A 7,271-nucleotide genomic window follows, 5' to 3' on the forward strand; every position below is an offset into this window, starting at 1 on the left:
GCGTTCGTATAAATACTATTGCAGCAAAAATACGCAGATCAAATGCATGGTTGCAGTATGACAAGCAGCTTGTTTATGTTAGCGAGGTAGTAGCAATAGTGGTTGACACGAGCAGTCTTGTTGCCTATAGCTGTTGCCTATGTCGCCGAAGGCGAAGGCAATAACGATACCTGTCGAGGGGACAATGCTTGATGGAATTATATGCAAACAGCACGACACACATGCAAACACAGTTTGGGTTGATACCTTTGGACGCTGTCTTGTCCAGACCGCAATAGAGCACAGGACACAATATTCCAAGCGCACAATATCTACAGGTTAATACATAATTTAATACATACATTACATAATACATAATACATAATAACACAGCAGCAGGTCCTTCAATGAATCTTACTGTATGAAAGGATCTGAACGATACAACGTATCCAGATTTTCTGGACAAGAGGCTTTTGTTCGCGTGAGTGCCACCATATGGCGTACCGACCTTATAATTTTCAAACTTCCCGCGGTGACGCGTGATGACGTCACAAAAAAAAACAATTAAGAGTTATCCCTGCCCATTGAACTGAATAATTATATTTTTATCTATAACCCGCAAAAAACATAGGTCAGACTTCGAATACACAATCAATAATATACCGCTCACCCGAGTTCATGAGCTTAAATATCTTGGCTTGTTCATTTCACATGACCTAAGATGGGAATCTCATATTAACAGTATCATACCATCTGCTTTAAAACGGCTGTTCTTCCTCAGAAGAAGACTTCGAGCTGCGCCACCGGAAATTAAACTACTATCATACAACGCATTTATTCGCCCAGTTCTCGAATATGGTAACACAATTTGGTTTCCTTATACACAACAGCTTATTAACAAACTAGAAGGAGTGCAGCGAAAGGCAATTAGATTCATCTTTAACAAATACAAGAATAGCGATTCACCTACCCAACTGCTAAAACAAGCCGGTATTCCTACTCTGCGAAACCGCGCCAAGCTAGCAAGACTAAAATTATTGTTCCAATTGATACACAATGCATTACGAATAAATACTTCGTTGTATATATCCCTAGCTGACACCAGACCTTCCCGCCATAAGCATTCATTAACACTTAAAGAATATGCATTTCGCACTGACTGTTTTAGATATTCGTTCTTTCCTCTTGCAATAAGAGAATGGAATAGCCTGGACCCCTTCATAACGACTAACACATCGTTGCCGAAATTTATAACCCTTGTAGAAGAGCTGTTGTGCAATAATTAGATTACGTTAGCCGGAAATAACACCACTCAAGTCATTGTATAAAATGAAATCTGTATGAGCATTGTATTTGCCTATGTAATTTCACCCCCTTTTGCCAAATGAAATGTACCCTTGTTTTATTTCCTACCATATGTGTAAATCTGCTTTGTGTCGATTGCAAATATTGTTGAAATCATGTAAACCTGTTTTTATCGCTATTTGTGAGTGTATAATATATGCCCAACCTGTAAAAATCCCGCTGGGATTGACAGTATCTGAAATAAATAAAATAAATAATTATAAAAACACTGAATAATTATATTCACCCCTAAGCAAACATTATATTCTGTGAGTGACTATGAGTGAGTTGCGTTTATCTTGCCGAGCTATATATTTACATTTAATCACATCAAATTCCTTTATTTCTAAAGCAAAGTCGGGTGTCCTCCCGGCATAAAGTTGCCATAGACAACTTGAGGGGACCTGGGGACAATACATACCGCAGGCAAAGGGATAAATTCTCAAAAGAAAAATAACCGGTGGCGTACTGCCATCGGCTACGCGTACTGTGCACAATACGGCAGGCGCGAGGACCTTTGTGAGCCTTTTGAGAAGGGCGGCACTCATTGCACACATCCGCGCACCGGTGTCGATGAAGGACTTGACTGGGGCTCCATCCACCTCAACGTCTAAGATACTTCTAAGGGTAAGCAATGTGACTAGAGGATTTGCAGGACGGGTCGATGGGGCAGCGTCACCTCCGGGAACTTCTTCGACTAGTTTTCCTGTGGCATGAACGCGGGGGAAGAAGGCGGGCTGCGACGAAGGAGATCGACGACTTAGGGGCGATGGTGACCGGCTCGTTCGGAAAGTCGTAGGCACGTTGTCGACATTCATAGATTAAGGACGCAAAGATAAACAGGGAGCACCTCGATCTGGACGGTCGTACGGGAAGCTCCACCTAGGGGGCGATGACCAACGACGGCGGCAATGGCGAGCAATGTGTCCAGCACCCAGCAACGCGCAATCGAAACAAATCGGCCTATTATCCTGTGTTCTCCAGTCGGCCGGGTTAGGACGGCGAGCTGTAACCGCTGAAAACGGGGAAGCAGTGTTTAAGCGGGGCCGGTACTGACTGACAGCAGCATCATGAATGGGGCAGAGAAACGGGAGGCCTGAATTTGCTACCTCCTGTCTTCTTGAATCTGTCTACCTGTCTACCTATCTGTACCTTCTGTCTTCTTGTCTTCATGAATACCTTCTTCCACAAGCGGGATCGCCGAAAGTGGCCGTGGGGGAGCCCGAATGGTGAGACTAGAAATGAAATAGACCTCATACTCTGCGCTAACCCTGACATCATACAAGATGTGGACGTGCTCGGCAAGGTGCGCTGCAGTGACTATAGGATGCTAAGGACTCGAATTAGCCTAGACCTGAGGAGGGAACGGAAGCAACTGGTACATAAGAAGTCGATCAATGAGTTAGCGGTAAGAGGGAAAATAGAGGAATTCCGGATCAAGCAACAGGACAGGTATTCGGCTTTAACACGGGAAGAGGACCTTAGTGCTGAAGCAATGAGCGACAATCTTATGGGCATCATTAAGGAATCTGCAATAGAAGTAGGTGGCAACTCCGTTAGACAGGATACCGGTAAGCTATCGCAAGAGACGAAAGAGCTTATCAAGAAACGCCAATGTATGAAAGCCTCTAACCCTACTGATAGAATAGAATTGGCAGAACTTTCGAAGTTAATCGACAAGCGTAAGACAGCTGACATAAGGAAGTACGTTAAGAGACAAAGCCGGCAATATCATTACTAATATGGATGAGATAGTTCAAGTGGCTGAGGAGTTCTATAGAGATTTATACAGTACCAGTGGCACCCACGACGATAGTGGAAGAGAGAATAGCCTAGAGGAATTCGAAATCCCACAGGTAACGAAGGAAGAAGTAAAGAAAGCCTTAGGAGCTATGCAAAGGGGGAAGGCAGCTGGGGAGGATCAGGTAACAGCAGATTTGTTGAAGGATGGTGGGCAGAGTGTTCTAGAGAAAGTGTCCACCCAGTATATGCAATGCCTCATGACTTCGAGCGTACCGGAATCTTGGAAAAATGCTAACATAATCCTAATCCATAAGAAAGGGGACTCCAAAGACTTGAAAAATTATAGACCGATCAGCTTACTGTCCGTTGCCTACAAAGTATTTACTAAGGTAATTGCAAATAGAATCAGGAACACCTTATACTTCCGTCAAACAAAGAACCAGGCAGGATTCCGTAAAGGCTACTCAACAATAGACCATATTCACACTATCAATCAGGTGATAGAAAAATGTGCGCAATATAACCAACCTTTATATTGACACGTGTACTTATATTTATCGGGCGACCACGTTTCGCCGCCTAACAAATCTTATCGCACAGCGCGGGACGCGCTTGCATGTATCCGAAGTTTCTGGAAAGTTATCGATGCTTCTATCCACAGTCTGTTGTCGACGAACCTTCTGTTATCTGATTTATTCGCCTGACTCGAATGGTGTAGAACTTTGTGGAAGGCACGCGGGTCCCAACGATTAGTCTGGAACATTCGACGATCCTGTATAAAAGCCGACGCGCTTGACCCGCTCATCAGATTTCCGACGATCGCCGACTGTGTTCGCCGCTTTCGTTGTGCTATAAGTGTAGCCTGTTTTGTGGGCACAAGTTCGCCCAATAAAAGTTAGTTTTCTCGTTCACAGTATTGCTACTGTGTTCTTCTACGTCACCACCACGTGACATCTGGTGGAGGTGCTTTGCGTTCATGTACCGGACGCCCCCACAAAGCCGTGACCCAAGCCCTCACTCGGAAGACACCAACGTCGCCAAGAACCAGCGAGGTAGCCGCAGGCTGCAAGGACTGCCCCCGGAGCACGGACTTTTGCCTGAGACGACTAGGAAGATGGCCACCACGTCAACCCCAATGGCAGCCCCAGCGTCACCCGTCGTGCTGCAGCAGCCCAGGGAGCCTCCGACGTTCCGCGGTTCAACTTTCGAGGACCCGGAAAGCTGGCTCGAGACGTACGAGAGAGTCGCTACCTTTAACAACTGGAACAGCGACGACAAACTGCGATATGTCTTCTTCGCTTTGGAAGACGCGGCCAGGACGTGGTTCGAGAACCGAGAAGCCACCTTAACGACCTGGGAACTTTTCCGAAGCGGCTTCCTGCAGACGTTCGCAAGCGTCGTACGCCGAGAACGAGCCCAAGCGCTATTAGAAACCCGGGTGCAGCTACCTAATGAGACTACCGCGATCTACACGGAAGAAATGAGCCGTCTCTTCCGCCACGCCGACCCTGAAATGCCCGAGGAGAAGAAAGTCCGCCTGCTGATGCGTGGTGTGAAGGAGGAACTTTTTGCCGGAATGGTACGAAGCCCACCGAAGACCGTGGACGAGTTTCTTCGCGAGGCCACCAGCATCGAGAAGACACTCGAGATCCGAAACCGGCAATTCGACCGCCGCACAAACTCGACGAACTACGCCGGAGTTCAATCACTGGCCACCGACGACCTGCGCGAGGCTATCCGAGCGGTCGTGCGGGAGGAGCTACAAAAGCTGTTCCCACCATCACAGCCTCAAGTGGCTTCGATTGCCGACGCCGTGCGTGAAGAGCTCCAACAACAACTTGGAGTAGCCCCTGTATCGCCCCAGCCTGAGCCGCAAGCGATGACCTACGCCGCCGTCGCACGCCGTCAAGGTCCCCCTCCGCGACCGCGCCAGGGCCCTGTCACGCCGCAGTTCCGTCGTCCGCCGCCGCCAGCGCCAGCACGACCACCCGTCGCCCAGCGGACCTACGCGAGGAAGACGGACATTTGGCGCGCTCCTGACCACCGCCCGCTCTGCTACCACTGCGGAGAAGCGGGGCACATCTACCGCCGATGCCCATACCGGGAGATGGGACTGCGAGGTTTCGCCGTTAACGCGCCGCGGCCACAGATTGGCGAACGACCTCGCGATATCGCCGACTACCTCGCCGCCACTCAGTGGAGCCCTCGACGAGCTTCCCGTTCGCCGTCACCAGGCCGCTACCTGTCGCCGCAGCGCCGACCATACACTGGCCCAGCCCGGGGCCGGTCCGTCAGCCCATATCCGGAAAACTAAAAGCAGCAACCGATGGAGGTGCGGTTGCTGTTCGTCGAACTGACGAAGATCCTCCGCCGCCGACGAAAACGACGAAGAAACCATCTCGACGACTTCATGACGACACGCCGCCGTCCCGAAGAAGTCGGGAAGCCAAGACTACACCGACGAAAGACGACTTGACGACGCGACGTTCCAGCTTCAGATCAACACGACGCAGCCGTGATCCGACGCCAAGACCCAACTGCAACGCCAGACAAAGAACCACCGACCTCGACGTGCTTCTCGACGGCCACGCAGTCACTGCCTTAGTCGACACAGGGGCTGATTACTCCGTCATGAGTGGACACATCGCCGCCCAGTTGAAGAAAGTTAAGACTACGTGGGAAGGCCCTCAAATTCGTACCGCCGGAAGACACCTCATAACGCCGACTGGAATGTGCACGGCAAGAATTACCATTCACTACCGGACTTACCCTGTCACCTTCGTTATCCTCCAACAGTGTTCACGAGACGTCATTCTCGGCATGGACTTCCTCAACCAACACGGCGCAGTCATCGACCTGAAGTCGAAGTCAATAACTCTGTCGGAAGACCATGCAATACCGCCGGAGAGCCCTCGTAGTCACCACGCCTTGAGTGTGCTTGAAGATCAAGTGAGCATCCCGCCTCGCTCCAGCATTGTTATTTTGGTCGGCACCGAAACACCCGCTGACGTAGAAGGCGTCATCGAAGGCGACCAACGTCTACTGCTCGACCGTGAAATTTGCGTCGCAAGAGGGATCGCTCGACTGCACGGAGGAAACACGAAAGTGTTGCTGACAAACTTCAGCAAGGAGTTCAAGCACATCAACAAGGGCACGACGATCGCATACATCGAGGAAATTGTGGAAACCAGCGATGCCTTTGTCCTCTCGGATTCTATCGCATCTACCCCGACAACCGTAGTTCCCGAGCCAGACTTCGACATAAGTCCAAGTCTCCCCGTGATTAAGCAGCAACAGCTCAGAAGTCTGCTTCGACGATACAAAGGCTGCTTTTCGACGTCATCGAGGATTCGACAAACACCAGTCGCAAAGCATCGCATAATAACCGAAGAATGCGCTCGACCACTACGCCAGAGCCCTTACCGAGTTTCGACGCGGGAACGTGAAGCTATAAGAGAACAAGTCGACGAAATGCTGCGCGACGACATCATCCAGCCGTCGAAAAGCCCGTGGGCATCCCCTGTTGTCCTGGTAAAGAAAAAGGACGGAACCCTACGTTTCTGTGTCGATTATCGTCGACTGAACAAGATCACGAAGAAGGACGTATACCCCCTCCCACGGATAGACGACGCATTAGATCGGCTCTGCAACGCTAAATACTTCTCGTCGATGGACCTCAAGTCTGGCTATTGGCAAATTGAAGTCGACGAAAGAGATCGCGAAAAGACCGCCTTCATCACCCCAGACGGCCTCTACGAGTTCAAGGTTATGCCATTTGGACTGTGCTCGGCGCCTGCAACGTTCCAGCGCGTGATGGACACGGTTTTAGCAGGATTGAAGTGGCAGACCTGTCTCGTTTACTTGGATGACGTCGTTGTCTTCGCCGAAAATTTCGACGAACACCTTAGGCGGCTCGCAACAGTACTCGAGGCCATCAAGTCATCAGGGCTCACTCTGAAGCCAGAAAAGTGCCGCTTCGCCTACGATGAGCTTCTGTTCCTAGGCCACGTCATCAGCAAGTCTGGAGTCCGCCCCGACCCGCAGAAGACAGCTGCCATCGCAAAGTTCCCGCAGCCCACCGACAAAAAGGCAGTGCGTAGATTTCTTGGCATGTGTGCCTACTACAGGCGATTTGTCAAGGACTTTTCACGCATCGCTGAGCCGCTGACACAGCTAACTAAATGTGACATCGAGTTCAAGTGGGA

This window comes from Dermacentor andersoni, chromosome 4 (assembly GCF_023375885.2).
Source record: "Dermacentor andersoni chromosome 4, qqDerAnde1_hic_scaffold, whole genome shotgun sequence".
NCBI lineage: Eukaryota > Metazoa > Arthropoda > Arachnida > Ixodida > Ixodidae > Dermacentor > Dermacentor andersoni.